Source organism: Perca fluviatilis, chromosome 17, assembly GCF_010015445.1.
Source record: "Perca fluviatilis chromosome 17, GENO_Pfluv_1.0, whole genome shotgun sequence".
Taxonomy (NCBI): Eukaryota; Metazoa; Chordata; class Actinopteri; order Perciformes; family Percidae; genus Perca; species Perca fluviatilis.
Genome location: NC_053128.1, coordinates 3,131,038 through 3,148,845, shown reverse-complemented (window position 1 = coordinate 3,148,845; position 17,808 = coordinate 3,131,038).

Below are 17,808 nucleotides of genomic sequence, written 5' to 3'. Positions count from 1 at the left end.
ACTAAACTAAGTTATTTGCATTCTTTTCACATGCACAGGGAGATTCGTTTGTTGTCTCTGTATGAAAAAATAATGGTAGTATGATAACGCTCGTATTTAAATCGTGTTTAAAAACTAGGAGAGGGCCTGTTCTGCTCTCTAGACGTGTTTTTGCCGAGGGCGGGGAGGTGTGCTCCTCGCGACATCACGGCTACCATAAATTAAGGTGTAGCTATGTGGAAGACTGTTCCCCCGTCGACATGTTTCCCCTAACGATACCTGAACTTGAACCACATTATCGCTAACCACAGTGGGGTCGCTACACATTTAAACAAGAGGGAAATACTATTCAACGGTGGAACAGACTCCAACACAACAGCGGCTCGCACACGCTGTACACACAGAGCTGGCAAAGAGCAAAGTGAGGCGAAGAGGGTAAAACGCCTCAACGTCGACATTGTCGCATTTGATGGCTTAAATGCAGGTTACTGTAAGTGGCATAAACCTTCGGAGTAAAACACTAAAGAACAAATTACTAAAACATGTATTTAACAAATAAAAACGTAACGTTAGTTTGACTGTGGTCACGGACGTTTGCCTGCCCGCCTTGTCTTTAATCCACCGCACATATGTTTAACGTTACTGTCGGTACACGATCCGTTCTGCCTGCACGATCCGTTCTGCGCATGCGCAAGATAATACTGTTTTACCGAGGATACGCCCTGCACGATCTGTTCCACGCTAGCCTATGGCTAGCCTCCACCGGGAAGCTAACGTTAGTTTAGCTAACAGCTAATTCGGCTAACCGCTAGCTGACAACTAGATTCAGTCTAAAATAACGTTAAGTCAAACTTAATGGGAAAAGCAGGCTACAGCTAAATTAAGACTTTACAGTAATAACAATAAAGACAAATATTGAGTGATTGTATTTTAAATGAGCACAAGTAAAGTAGAACTGACGTAACAGCTGTTATATATATTAACGTTTATTTTCAAGTTTTATTTTGAGGGTCTTTTAAAGTTATTACATGCTGTCTCAGCTAGCGGTTAGCCAAATTAGCTGTTAGCTAAACTAACGTTAGCTTGGCTGTCGACCAGAAGCGTGGAACAGATTGTGCAGTGTCGTGAATCCTCGTACAACAGCGCATGTGCGAACATTTTGTGCATGTGCAGAACGGATCGCGCAGGCAGAACGGATCGTGTACAGACAGTTACAGCCACAGCTCTTGGTCTGTTTGTGCTAATCTGACAGCAATTTAACGTGTCGGCTTCATGTCTGATAAAATGCACCCTGGTCAATTTTCTTTTTAAAAGTCGATGGTAAAAATAGTCCAGACTTACAGTTTTGCTTTGAGGGATATCATAACTTTGGTCCTCTTGCTCTTTAATGAGTACTGATTAAAAAGGAATTTGTTTAATTCTATAATGTCAGTATAATACCGCCAATATTTTTGATGTAATTGATAGTTTTTAGTGACAATTATGGATAATGCTAATATCCCCATGTAAAACTAAATGTAAAATCTTGCCTTTTTCTTTGTCTTTACAGGTTTGCTGTTTCCTGAAAAGGTCACAATTTTAGCCATTACTGAATTCGGTAAGTCCCGGAATTAAGTGAACATTTGCATGTATGTTTAATTACGAATTAAAAACCCAAAATAGAGATGCAGCCGAAAAATAAGAGGAAAGTTTTATTTTGATTCAAAGGTGGGTTGCAGTTTGACGGGGCTTTTTCAATGTAAAATAAAGCCACACTAGAGCGCCACTGTGCTCCAAGGCTGCAACACAAGCGCCTGGCCGCTACGGAAACCAAAACTTGCGCATGTTAAATTTGGAACCCACGATAAGATTTGAAACCAAATCCTCCAAACAATTCCAAATAAAGAAACAATTCCAATGGAATCATAACAAAAAAACTCTCAAAGACTATATTTCACTTAACCCTTGTGTTGTCCTTGGGTTAAATTTGACCTGTTCTCAAAACTTCTATATCAGAAATATGGGTTTCTTTTTTAACCAAATTACCCAAAACAATTTTATAGCATTTGAAAAAAAATTGAAATGTATTTCAAACTTGACTAAACTTTGAGATGCACGTCTGTGATTATCCATCAACATAGGTTCCTCTAATATTAGTCAAAATAATTCATAATTTCAAAGTTAGGTATAATTTGTGTAATGTATTGACCATGTATTCCAAAAATAAGTGTAAAACTGGTGGTAGTAAGTTGGTGTTAGTGAAAAATGGCATCGAAAATGTTGAAACAAACAAAGTGCTTTAAAAAAAGGGACAAAAACGTCAATGTGTTTTAAAAAAGTGTTCATTTTGACCCAGAAGGAAAACAAGTGCATGGTCAACCGGAGGACAACACAAGGGTTAATTGTATACATGTTCTTTTTTTTTTTTTAATACTTGTTTTTTTTCCCTCAAGTGATTGTGTGAAACAGCTAGCTGCTGAAATATGCATTGCAGGTTTATTTTTTATATTACAAAAGGTGCACATTTAAAAAAGACAATACATTAAACGAAGGTCTTTTCATGAGAATATTCTTGTCTTTATTTAAAGTCATTTAAGCATTGAGTGTACCATGTTTTAGTTTTACCTGAAGTTAAAATTCTAATTTTATATTATAGCAAAGTTAGTTTTGTTCATGGTAAAATTTAAGTTGTAAAAATGCATAAGATGTTACTATATTGATCTACATTAAGTAATTTTTTGTCTTGTGACTAAAGAAATTATATTAAGGTATATGTAAAAGTTATAGTTTGAACTGAATCAAAACTTTAACTTGAGAAGAGCTAAAAATATTACTTGTAACAAAATTAGTGTTTTAATTAGTTTATTCTAAACTAAAAACTATACTTGGATGTAATAGTAATATTAGGTTTTTCCAAATTGAAAAGTTAATTTTGAACAATGTAAAATAATGGTTTATGGTCTTTATAACAAATAATATTTTTACGTTGTGTGAATGTAAATCTTTAACTTCGGATAAATAAATATTTTAATTTATAATAAATCAAAATTAATATTTAGACTAAATCAGAAATATAATTTGAGCAAAACAAAAAAAATTAGCTGTATCAAATTAGAGTAATTTTTTTAAGTTGATCCAAAGTGCCATTTTTTTCAGTGAACAGCAAATCACAACACGACAGCAAATCACACGACAGCAAATCACACGACACAACAGCAAATCACACGACAGCAAATCACACGACACAACAGCAAATCAAACGACAGCAAATCACACAACAGCAAATCACACGACACAACAGCAAATCACACAAGACAGCATTGGTGAGACTGAAACTGAACACTAATCCTCGTTCTGAATGGTTGTGTGGCACATAGTATATTTTGGGGTATTTTAAAATTATTTTTTGTTTTATGTATTTAATTTTGTATATTTGCAAATATGACAGATACCTCCATTTAATATATTTCTTATGTGAGTATAGAGGCATGAGATCATCCGTCGGTACAGTTTATATAAAATGTTGGTTTGCGCTGCCTTCTTCAGTTGGCCCAACGTCTGAATGAATGTTCATGTAAACTTGCCACTGAAGACCAGCCAACAGACTGATGATTTTTTATTTTTTTTATTGTTCATTTTGTTTAGATGTGCCAAATTGTAATTACATAAGTGATTATTGGTTGGGCCGTTGAGCTTAAACTATGCTAGGGAGCTGCAATTGTTGCCATAGCAACTCCAAAAAGCATCCGCAGCCAATATTTTATATTTTATTTTTTTATTTAACCTAGGTTAGTCTCATTGAGATATAAAATCTCTTTTTCAAGAGAGACCTGGCCAAAATAGCAGAAGTATGTTACATAAAACAACAATTTACAATCACAAAACAATCACAAAAGAGGCAAAGACATCTCAAGTGCATTTCAATTAAATAAAAGTACCATTAGTTAAAACATTTGCACGTGTGGATTGACTCATGTTCTATGGTTTTAACATAACCTTTAAATTCGTTTAAGGAAATTAGACACTGTAGTTTCAGTGTTTTCTGTAGGTCATTCCAAGTAGAAGGAGCAGCAAACATGAAAGTCTTTTTAAACATCTCTGTCCGGGCTTGAGGTACATTCAATGAAATAGTGTTCTGGGACCGTAAACCATAAGTACTCTGTGTAAAAGAAAGAAATTCAGATATAAAACATGGGAGCCTGCCTAAAATGCATTTGTATATGAACATATAAAGGTGAGTAAGCCAGCGATTTGACAGAGAGGGCAAATTTACTGTGGAGTAAAGTATACAGTGATGAGTGAGGGGTCTGCAATTTGAAATGAACCTTAAAGCTCCATGATACACAGCATCCAACATCTGAAGACACTTTGATGGGGCATTCATGTACAACAGATCACCATAATCAATAATAGAGAGAAATGTGGCATCAACTAGCCTTTTTCTAGCAGAAAAAGTAAAACAAGATTTGTTCCTAAAGAAAAAAACCTAACTTCAATTTCAACTTTTTTACTAGGTTCTGTATATGAAGCTTAAAAGAAAGGTGATCATCAATTTAAAAATAGATAAAACTACCTCAATTGTTTTACCCTGATCAGTAACAATATTCAGGTCTAACTCCTTTTTTCTTGAGTTTGAAAAGACCATTACTTTGGTCTTCTCAGCATTAAGCAAAAGCTTTAATTGATAAAGCTGTGCTTGCACTCTCTCGAAAGCAGTTTGCAAACATTCATACACCTTCTTAATGGTAGCTGCACAACAATAAATAACTATCATCTGCATAAAATGGAAAAATGCATGTTGGACATTTTCCCCCAGACAGTTTATATAAATATAGTGAATAAAAGTGTAAAATATACTTGTAGTTTTGTCTGCTGTGGATGGGCTTCATTTATTTAAAATTGCCGCCGGCCGACTGAGCAATCTGAATCATATACAGTACATAATACAAATAAATGAAATTGTATTTTTTTTTTTTATTGTTATCTTCACAAGTCCTTACATATGTGTGAAAAATACATCAATATTACGTATATCATGTAATATATCCTGAGCTGTAATTACTACCAGAGACGTTTAGAAGCGAGACGCCCCAACTCAGAGTAGTTTCCTGTGTCAGTGTCCCGTGGGCTCCTCCACCACCACACCTCTTTAGGAGACTAGCAGCTGGTCCAGGTCAGGAGTGTATTGATTCAAATTGAGCGTCAGCATCAGTTCTGGCAGGCCAGGTAGTCAAGACGCTGCTAACGCTATTGGCCAACAACACGGTCTCATCAGCTGATCTGCTCCTGCTGAGCTGCATCAGCTGATCTGGATTAGCGCATCAGCTGGTCAACGCCCCTCGCTGCTTAATGGCTACGCTCAAAACAGGGCGCCCTATTTAAAGCAGATTCAATTTGCTCCTACCTGCTTGCTGCTCGCTTCTCTGCCGCCCGCCACCTCTCCTGCTCCTCCTTGTCGTGTATAGCGTGGCATTTGCTTCTATGTCATCGTTGCTGCTCTGTTCATGTGGGGGAATAGTTCAGCTCTCACAATCCTAAACTGTGTGAGCGTTCCCTAATGCTGCTGACTCTCTGCTATTTCATGGTGCTCATAAAAGGTCAGAGGACTCCCTGAACAGAGCCATACCACCAAAGAAAATTTTATTTAGAATGAAACGCAATTTATTCAACAAAAATTTCCCAAATCATTTTTATTGTCATGTGTGTTCTTGACTTAATGGACCTGACAGAAATGGGAAAAGTTAACTTAAACACAGATTATGAGCGATTATCTTTGACCCCATAGTCGCCATTTTTCACAAGCCACATATCTCCTGAACATTCTGACACTAAAATGGCATTTTTCAGACGGACACATCAGGAGAAAATAATAACTCTGTTTCTCCTGGAACAAATTACAGCACTTTCTTAAAATCAACTCAATTGTGCTGATCGGGCAGTTTAGAAATTTGGTTTTAAACCTGCAAATGTAAACTTGTAACTGCTTTACATAATTGTATTTTCTTTTGCATACCTATTATCCTAATATATTTATCAAATCATTTTCCAATTCTGATTGTCTTTCTATATTCGTTATGGATGTTCTGTATTTGTCTTTGTAATCTGACTCAATGACATTGAAAATGAAAGTCGCCCCTCACTGATCTCTCGATGATACATAGGTTGAATGAATGTGTGAGACCTGCTTGTCTCAGGACCAAACTCTCGCGAGATCTGGCAGCACAGAAGCTAGCGCCAATACACGTTCGTGAACGCCCTAACAAAACTAATCTCTGTGATGCTGAATAGGTCTTTTTAGCTTTGTTAATATCTTAATGTTGGGAAAAAGAAAATGTTAATACATTATACAAATATTACTTTGCCATATCCATATGACGTTCACTACACTTTTAAACGAGGCCACGGCCATTTAGGAGAAAGGAAGTGTGAACCGTTTCATCCCATTTGCGCCGCTTGAAATGCATCTTAAGTATAGAGGATCTTTGTTACTATGGCACTTCCTGAGAATCACTGCTGGTTAGCGGCACGTTAGCATGGTGCTCAAATTACTGGTAAAACTGAGTACTTAGTCCATTGGTTGCTGATGACAAAATTACTCAATGTAAATTGTAGCAATATTGGCATTACAGAGCTGCCTGCTTACTGTCCAATTGTGATATGAATGGCCGCATTGCATTTGGGATATGCCTATGCTTGTAGTTTTATTTCACTGGTAAGACCGACATAATAACATCAAAATAGAAGAAGAAATAAAACCATGATAACATCTGGGGAATAAATGTTGATTAATGTAGAGGTTTTAGTCATAAAAATACCCAAAACAACAAAGCAATACAGCAGTCCCTACTGACAGAAAAACTACATGGCGCAGACACGAAAGGTACTTCCAGTTGAAATACATTGGTTACAAATTCGTGCTGAGTGTCACGAAAAAAACGAGAATTGTGTCCATGTACACTGTGGAGGTGGGCAGGGTTGGCAATCAGCTGCAGTAGAGACACAGGTGTGGGGATAGATCATGAGAACAGTGCCAGGTGAGTTAATTGTCTCAGCTGATGCTTGTTTTACTAATTACACTCTCCCTTTATATGCAGTAGCGTGCTGGCCCTTCTGATGACTGCCACACAGCTCAGAGACCAGACACTGGGCTGTTAGATACTGTTTTGTTCTTTGTTAAAGAAAAGTTCTGAGCAACGGGCTGTGCACCTGATCATTGGCAAGCAAACCGAGGTGCACAGTTTGGGGTTGTAAAGTTATGTTGGCCACCTGAGGCTAGCTTCAAAAGGGAGTCAATCCCCATAGACCCCTACTTTACTGCAGAAATAAACATGTCTCAGGCTGGCAAGGTTTTTTTATTTTTTTATATAACTCATCTGTTTAAATTTATATTCAGACTTAAAGATGTGCATAATTAAAGGGTGACTACCGTTTTTTTCAACCTGGATCCTATTTTCCTATGTTTTTGTTTTTAAGTGACCGATAGAAACAACAATCTTTGACATTGGTCCAGCGGCCAAACAAGCTACAATGTAAGTTAATAGGGCAATTGTGCAGCTTGTATTTACGTTCACAAAAGTGCTTGTTTTGCCGCTGACAGACTCCGATTAATATTCTAACTGTCTGAGAATATTATGGAAAGGGTTTCTAAGGAGGTCGACCTTTCTGTTAAAGCTATAGTGCGTAGTTTGTCTCCCCCATGAGGAATTCTAAGTAATGATAACAAAACTGTTGGTGCGTCCACATGATAAAAGCCTTCCGTGATCGCGCACAGCACCTACTCCTCCTTCATGCAGTTGCTAGTAGCCAAGCAGGACACAAAGGATTAAAAAAACATGGACTCTTCAGAAGAGGTAATTATCTATAACCTGGCACATGATGGCCGCAACTGCCTAGTTGGCCTCTGAAGGATCGCTGGCTACTACTTTATTTTTGATCATATGACTTAATGCAAATCCTAAATTGACAGAACAACTCACTTAACAATTGTATGAACATCTGAAGCTCTAATTGTTGTTTAATATATCCTGAACAGCCTTAAAGGATTGACTGACTGAAGCCAAATTTCAAGATGGCTGAGATGTCCTTACAAACAATCTGGGAGGCCATCCAACCGAGAAAGGCTGAAATGACTGCTCATATCGACACTAAAATCGAACCACTGCAGATAAGCCTCAACAATATTCGTGGTGCTTTATCATTGCTTGGAGACCAAATATCTGAGCTTGAGCAGCGAGTGAGTAGTAATGAAGAGCGAAGGAGCTGACGTGATTGGGTTTCTGACCCAGCTGATACTTGGCCTACTTGGCAGTGACAATTTCTCTGTTACTCCGATGATTGAAAGAGCTCATCGTACTCCGTCTTATAATTGAAATAAATCAAACAAACCTCGACCGATCATCGCCAAGTTCCTGCACTACATGGACAAGTCTAACATACTGCGCTTGGCCAGGGAGAAAAAGGGGCTCCTATACAAGGGATCGCAGATTCATATTTATCCTGATTTCAGCGCTGATCTGGTTAAACGACGCAGACAGTTTGATACTATAAAAAAGAAACTACGTGGAGTGGGCTGCAAGTATTCCCTCGTGTATCCATGCACTTTGAAGGTCGATGTGGATGGTAAAACAAAACTCTTTCATAGTGCCGAGGATGCGGAGAAATACTTCGATGACATTTGAACTTCTTCATAAGTCAGTGTGAGTAGTGAATATCTGGCTGATCATCTGATTCTGAGTTAACTTTTTGTTAAGGAGTAACATTATGCGTCTCCTGTTCTGATTTTGATTTTCCCCTTGATAAGAATGTGGGCGTATATGTTTATGATCACACACTTGTTTTGTTTGCAGCACATAATTCTGGCTGCCATAAATGAGTGACGTAAACTTCATTTGTTTTGTTTGTCTGTCACAATTGCTGTAAATATACATGGATAAGCTCATTAATGCATCGATATATTTGTGAAAGTAGTCTGGATCTATTCCATCACTAAATTGTAATCTTACAGTACATACATGTTTAGCTTTTTATGTTTTTGTTTTTGTGTTATGCATGTCTTTAAATGTACAGTGTGCTCGCCACTTTTTTCACCACCTAACCCTATTGTTGTTGACGGCAAGTTTCTATAATAATGATGGCTTTTAATTCTTATAAAGGCCTTTTTAAAATAATTCATTTAAATATTAGAAGCCTTATGTCTAAAATAGATCTAAGAGCCTGGGCAAATCACAATAAACCTGATATTATTACAGTCTCTGAAACATGGCTACATAGTGACATATCTAATAATGATGTTGAAATGGATGGTTACCTGTTATACACGGTTGATAGAGGATCAAGAGGTGGTGGAGTGGTCACTTATGTGTGTTCCAATTTGTGTTCTCAGCTTTCTATCCCTAAAATTGGCCCAATTGATTTTGAATGTGTTTTTGTTAATATAATATTACATGTAAATAAAACGCTTATAATTGGAAATATATACAGGCTGCCCTCAGCCCCTTCTGGCTCTATGAAGAATATATTGGCAACCTTAAGCTCCTTAGAAATGAATAATGAATGTATAATTCTAGGTGATTTTAATAGCAATAGGCTTGATCGATCTTCAGCAGGAGACAAATCTAATTAGTAGTGTGAATTTATCAAAACTGATTAATACACCTACCAGAGTAAATTTAATATCATCAACATTAATAGATTGGATACTAGTAACTAACCCTGAAAGGATATTATCCTCTGGAGTCATGTTAGATTGTTTAAGCGATCCCTCTGTAATATACTGTGTGTGTGGAAAATTAAAATGTCTAAAGCGCACCCCAAAGATATAACATTCAGACAGTGTAAATATTTTGATGTAAACCTTTTTAATGATGACATGGGAAATATTAACTGGGAGCGCCTCTCGCTTATATCTACTGTTAATGATTCATGGGACTTCTTTTACAGCGAGGTCATGAATGTGATCAATAAGCATGCTCCACTTAAAACAGTCAGAGTAAAAGGGACTAGTCTTCCCTGGATTAACTCAGAACTGATTTCTCTGTTTAAGCGAAGAGATGTTGCTTGGGCCAAATTCCGTCTTACTAGAAACCAGAGCGATTGAGAAATATATAGACAATTACGTAATAGTAGTAAAACTAAAACAAGGAATGCAAAGTCAGAATACTATAAAACTAGCTTAAATAGAGAGTTTAAGAATCCAAGACAATTCTGGAATAAACTTAACATTTTACTTAACCGTAATAAAACGGCGAATTAATCAACTGAATATCAATAATGAAATTATACAGAACCCCACAATAATTACACAAACTTTTAATGAACATTTTGTTGCAGTCTCTCAAGCTAATGAGACCCCTTATTCACATGCAGTTTTCAAAAATCCCCCGCCCAAAAATCTTTTTTTCTTTTTAAACTGATTTCACCTATAGATGTTTATCAAACTATAGCAAAATTGAGGTTGAGTACTGGCGCTGGACCAGAGGCCCGTTCCAGAAAGCAGGTTTAGTGAAAATTCTGAGTTGGTTAACCCTGAGATGAGGGAAACTCTGGGTTTTCCGTTCCAGAAAGAGAGGTAACTTAACCTCAGTCAATTACTATGGTAACTGAGTCTGTGAACCTAACCTGGTCGGGAGCACGTTTTCTTCAAGAAACCTCGAGTTTCCTCGAGTCTCCTCCTGCTGAGAGGGAGGAGACTGAGAGAAACGGGGGGAAAAAAATTGAGTTTCTCTCAGTCTCAGTTCTCAGTTCATTCAGTCTGTATCAGGCGCATTTTAATGCAGTTTTATCTGCATGAATAAAAAAACGTATTGGTTTATATTAGGCAGATTATAAAAGTTTTTTCCTCAAACATGTCGTCCTTTTGTCGACGATCCCATTGATGAAAAAGCTGTATTAATTCACAGAGTTTACGTCGGTATTGAGTCCCAACTATAGATGTATTGTCATTTCCACATAACCGATTTGAGAGGTATTTTTTATCACAGTCCACTAGATAGGCCTATGTAGATACCTTATCCGTCCTCGTATCACTAACATCAACCATCGTGGACAGGCTTTAACATCCAAGCAGATTCTTTGTGTCGCATTACGTTTTTTGCAAAAAGCAGTTTTCTTTACAATAGTGTAGCGGATCACACTGTAATAGTAGGCTAAAGCCACTGTATGCAGAGTCATCAGAAAAGTGTGACTCGCTCTGAAACGTTTTTTAAACGTTTTTGTAGTGTTCCCTGGACAGTAGAGCCATTAAAAAGAAATGATTATACTTATAGTTCTGTTAATGGGATTAGTATAGTTTACTTTTTTGCCCGCAGGATTGCACCTAAATGAAATTATAGGTGTAATACAATTCCAGTTTTCACCAGTAATATAAGTTATCTGTGATTTAAATATGAAATTAATACACTGTGAATGCGTACGCATTGACTCGAGCAGCAATTTTCTCCCACACCAATTCTGTCTCTTTTGCAGCAGCAGCCACTGTCTTGCTTTTTTAACGAAATACATGTTCAAACTCGCTGTATGTGCGCATGAGTATTTCCGCCGACCCGTTTTGTTTGTGGTTGTTACCATGGTGAATCGTAGAATCATGGCTCCATTCATGCTGCCTTTTGAGCACGCGCGTAACCCTGAGTGAACATACTCTGAGTTGATTGAACCAACTCAAATCATCTGTTCTGGAACCGAAAACTCAGAGTTTCTCATCTTAGGGTAAATCAACTCAGAGATCAGGGTTAGACTCAGAGTTTGTTAAACCTCCTACCTGGAACGGGCCTCTGATGGAATGGAATCTAAATTTATAAAATATGCATCACCTATCTTGATGTTCCCCCTGGCAAAATTATATAATTTATCTATAAATACAAACTCACTTCCACCTATTTGGAAGATGGCTAGGTTATTGCCTGTATTCAAAGAATTGAATAACTACAGACCTATTTCTATTATATGTACAGTCCAAAAAATATTTGAGAAATTAATTTTCATGCAATTAAGTGAATATATTGAAAAATATGGTATTTTATCAACAGCACAATCTGGATTCCGACCTAATCACTCTACTACCACAGCTCTTCTCAACTTTACAAATGATGTATATACAGTATTTGATGAAGGAAAATGTACTGGAGCAATTTTTATTGATTTTTCGAAAGCGTTTGATACAGTTGATCATTATTTACTCCTAGATAAATTGTATTCGATTTGGCTTAAGTCAAAGATCGTTATTATGGTTTAATGCCTATTTACATGGTAGGCGTCAATATTTTGCATTACAAAAACACGTTCCACTAGTTTAATTATAGGTAAAGGTGTGCCCCAAGGCTCTGTAATGGGGCTACTTCTCTTTTCTGTTTATATTAATGATATGCCCAGTATTTGTTTATCCTGTAATGTCCATCTTTATGCTGATGATACAGTTCTATATACATCGTATAACCAAAAGGATCAGGTACAGAATGCATTACAATTGGATTGTATTATTGTACAGAATTGACTCAGAGAGCACAACCTTTTACTTAATGAGAAAAAAAACTTGTACTATGGAAAGTTACTACGAATAAATTACAAATCTGTATGATTTGATGGAAGATCTCTTGAAAATTTAAATACCTGGGTCTGTGGTTAGATACTGTGCTATCATTTAACGCTTATATTGAAGCTACAGTCTTGAAAGTCAAACAATGTTTGTGTCAGTTGTACCGTTTAATTGTTTGCTTTACATTTGATACAAGAAAGCGAATTGCACAGCAACTTCTATTACCACTAATTGATTATGCTGATATTGTTTACCACACATCAAGTGTTACTTCTCTTAATGCTTTTGATCTTTTATTTAATTCCATATGTAGATTTGTTTTAAGGTATCCATTTATGACACATCATTGTACGCTCTATGAAAAATTGGACTGGCTCCAACCTAAAAGAAGAAGGTACCACTGGTATGTTTATTTTTAGTTGCATTAATTATGCCAATAAATGTCCCCCTTATCTTCAACAATATTTTGTTAGACACATCTCAGTCTATCCCATACGACACTTGCTCCATCCATTTTTTGCTATACCAAGAATCCATCGGGAAATTGGGAGAAGAGCATTTTGTCATAAAGGTCCTATGGACTGGAATAACCTCCCATTGTCATTGAAATCTATTACATCGTTACATTCATTTAAAGTGGCATTATTTTTATATTTAAAGATACCATGTTCATGTTTCAATTGAGGATATTTTGTTTTCTTTTTGGGCTCATCTGAATGCTATATTATAATGCTGTATTATTATGTGAACAGCTTATGAGGACTTATTACATATTACTGTCAATGTAACCTTGTAATTTATTGTATAATTTGGGGAGGTGGTGGACTGGAGGGGGGAGCATACTGTGAATGATGTCTTGTTGAGTTTGTTTTTGTGATGTTTTTCTTTTTATGTGTTTAATGTCATGTTTTGAGCATGTGTGGCTCTGGCTGATATTTTCTAATAGTGATTGAAAGGACCCCTTTGAAAATGAGATGGTACATCTCAAGGGGCTGAGAGAGAGAGAGAGAGAATCTTCACTTGAGTTTCTGCGTGCGAGTGAGAATCTTCACTTGAGTTTCTGCGTGCGAGTGAGAATCTTCACTTGAGTTTCTGCGTGCGAGTGAGAATCTTCACTTGAGTTTCTGCGTGCGAAAGTCGCCGGACGACACAATATTCTGAACATAGTCATACTGAGAAATTGTGTTGCGTGTCTTAATTAGTTTAGTAGAAACTCATTTGGTTATGGCTGGAATTTAACGGACGTTCGTTAATATCAAAAAGTTATGCACTAAAGCTTTAAAGAGTACGATTTGTAAAAAAGTGTTATAATGGTAGAAAAAACCCTGGATTGAATCCCCCTGACGTGTCAATAGTAAGTTTACTTCGTCCTTTCACATCACAGTATGTGTCACGCTGGATGCGTACCTACAGTAGCACCATCGCTGCTTCTAATTAACATACGACTTTGTATGCTTTGAAAAGAGACTTTCCTAATGAAATACTTTTCTGATATTTAATGTTAATAGTGCTTCTGTTAACAAAATGAAATAAACTAAAGTGAGATGTGTAACGTTACTGTTTGACATCCCGAAACACCGCCAGTCTGCATGTCCATGCCGTTTGATAAGTTAATGGAATTTGAATTTGAGAACGGGGACACACAGAGAGTGGAAGGTGAAGGAACGTTCTTCTGTTGATCCAGACTCTCTGCCCAGAGCTTCACCAGTGTTTTTGTTGCTGCTGTTTTTAGCATTAAGGGACAAGGACTGGTTTTCATTGTGCAACCCTGTGCAATGACAACAAACCTTGAACCTTGAAATGGTAAATAACATGCAACAGAGACATTGGGGTTACACTGGTCTAATTAGTAAAAATGGAATATTGACATGCAATCTGTGAAGTGTTGGAACTGAACAGAGTCTATTAAATCCATTTTTATTAGTGCCCTCTTTGAGGCTAACACGGTCATCTAGATTGAATTTGGGTCACACAGGGTTTTTTGTGTAAACCAGTGCAGATGTTGAATTGGGCTGACTGGGCGGTGCCAAGTGCTCAGTGAACTCCAGCCTGTGTTTTTTTTACTAACTCTGTATAAACAGGCAGCATAGAGGAGAGAAGGAATCAGTTAGCGTGGATAAATTACACTTCAAAAAATGAAGACCTGCTCATTCAGTTTGGAATCCAGTGGGTTTTAGAATACCAACTGGCCACTCAAACTGTGAGGGAGAGTGCTGCTCGTTCTTCAACTCTGGTATAAAAATGAACTGGGTGCCAAGAAAACTTGCCATTTGGAAAATTAATCAGTTTTGGATTATAAATAAAAGTGGTAGATGCATTTACCTCAGACCTCCAGGAAGTGCGCCGGGTCGAAGACAATTGACATAGCAACCAAACAGTGGAACAGCAACACAGTGGAACAACAACTTCTGTGTTCATCATGTGATGCCATGGGGCCCAAAAATATTTTTTCCCAAAGACTTCCATAGTAAAAGAGACGTATGGATACATTTTTAAGAGTATCACAACCCACACAAAATGACTTGTTTCACTTTCAGACTTTGATCCATTCAGCCCTTTTACATTTGTAAAGTGTTGAAGTGCCACACGATTAAATAATTATAATTCAATTCAAGTTAATGGAGCGCTAAAACCGAAAGTAGCCGGCTCGGCCTGCGGAGGTATCCAGTGTGCCTACTTTATGGGCCGCACAGTGCAGAAGCAGCGGCAGTTATCCAGGTAATTTTATACACAGAAGTTGAACTTTTTTGGCTTCATGCTCCACTGAACAACTCTCATAGAAAGGTGCTCAACCTTGAATGCTGTATCAAGTTCTTATTATAAATCCATGATTCACCTAGAACAGATCCTCTCTCACTGACAATCACCTTTCAGCTGTTCTTTGCATATCCACGTCAGACATTCAACCTGACTTCAGTGCACTTGTTCAAGCCCAACACAGACTACATGTCTCTCAATGAATGAGAAGAAAATAAATGAAAAACAACAAATGAGGTGGTTAGACTACGTAGTAGTAGTAGTAGTAGTAGTAGTAGTAATAGCCCTTTGTATGAAGTTGATTTAATGCTGGTCTTTAAAAATGGTAAAACATGGTCATTTTTGTTCATAATTGCTTTTGTGAATGTTGATTGCATAGTGATATAATAAATGTTGCCATTTTGTACTATGTCTGCCTCACTTTTTCATTGCATAATCATAACAACTAACCATTCACAGCTTATAAAAAAAGCATATCATTTACGGATACTAAATTTGACTGATAAAGTGACTGTTTTCTAAAGAGATAAAAAATTTTAATTTTCTTCACAACAGTCAATTTCTAATTTGGCCCCATGGGAGAAAAAAAAATTTAAAACATAAAAACATCCACAAACCTACCAGACTCCATGTAAATAAACAGTAATTTTAGCATCGTAAAATACACTTCAAAGTCGACAGAAACAAAATAAAACTATGGAAAGCTGTTTTGGGTCATCTTTCCACTTTTCCAACCATCACAACTCTAGTGTTGGTTGAAATAAACACATAGTTTACAGATTTACATGTGAAAATATGTTGGCTCTATACATGTAAAAGTATTCTTTTTTTTTAAATGGAGTCTGGTGGGTTTAGCGCTAGCGACCTCAGAGCTGTTTCTGGTTAAACACAAAGGTCTTAAAGAGGTTTTTAAAAATATCTATCTCTGTACAGATCCTTTCCATAATGAACTGAATGAATTAGAATAATAATCTGAGCCTTTCAGTGGCAAAAACAGCACTTTTTGTGGACCAAATTTATGATGTACATTTTCCCCATAAGGTTACATTGCAGCCCGGTCTGGGGTCCAGGTTGGAAAAAAATTAAGTTACCCTTTAACAGCTGTGAGATAGCTCAAACTGATTACTTTCAGTATTATTATTATTAATGTACATACTTTTTGCTCACTATATATATATATATATATATATATATATATATATATATATATATATATATATATATATATATATATATATATTTTTTTTTTTTTTTTTTTTGAGTGCACTTTACAGTTTGCCTCTCATTCACCTTTCCTCGAGATAGACAACAACCACCACCACCACGACGGCGTTAGGTGTAAACTGAGCCCTGGGTATCCTGCTCTGCCTTTGAGAAAATGAAAGCTCAGATGGGCCGATCTGGAATCTTCTCCTTATGAGGTCATAAGGAGCAAGGTTACCTCCCCTTTCTCTGGGAGAGAGAGAGAGAGAGATTGCCCCCCCCTCTCCTCATCAATAGCATTTAAAGCTACAGACACAGAAATGGCACATCCTAATCTGGCGTGACGCCATTGTTACACCACCAGTAGCTGTTGATCTGGAAGATGCCGTAGTTAGTGGATCCGTCTCCGTTGTTGCGGTTGATGGCTGCGGTGTTGTAACTCGACTCCCACTTGCTCAGACAAACCCCTGCAGAGGTAACAAACCAGACCCCCTTATTAAAGATCAACATTAGGCAGTGAAACCCACAGACGTCCCCTGTCTGAAAGGTCAACGTTAGGCATCGAAACAAGCCAACTCCATGACAACTCGTCCGATACTAAAGATTATGAGATGTGGTTGACACCTTATGATTATCATCTTATCTGATGTTGTGTACTGTCCCAAACCCAGTGTTGTATAAAGTACTAGAAAGCAATACTTGAGTAAAAGTACAAGTATCGTACTAGAAAAAGACTTCGGTAGAAGTGAAAGTTACCTTTTAGAATATTACTTAAGTAAAAGTCTTAAAGTATCTGATATATACTGTACTTAAGTATCAAAAGTAATTTTCTGATATTTAATGTACTTAAGTATCAAAAGTAAAAGTAAAAGTTGTTTTTTTTAAAAGCAAGCGGTTAGAACTTTTATTGTGACTTTCTTATAGTAAAGCATAAAGCATATTCAGGGTTCCCATATCTTCTTAATCTCACTCATCAAATCAAAATCACATTCTTTTCTAGGACTTTTCAGACACAATTCTCTTAAGTTCAAAGATCTTAAAGAGGTTTTTAAAAATATCTATCTCTGTACAGATCCTTTCCATAATGAACTGAATGAATTAGAATAATAATCTGAGCCTTTCAGTGGCAAAAACAGCACTTTTTGTGGACCAAATTTATGATGTACATTTTCCCCATAAGGTTACATTGCAGCCCGGTCTGGGGTCCAGGTTGGAAAAAAATTAAGTTACCCTTTAACAGCTGTGAGATAGCTCAAACTGATTACTTTCAGTATTATTATTATTAATGTACATACTTTTTGCTCACTATATATATATATATATATATATATATATATATATATATATATATATATATATAT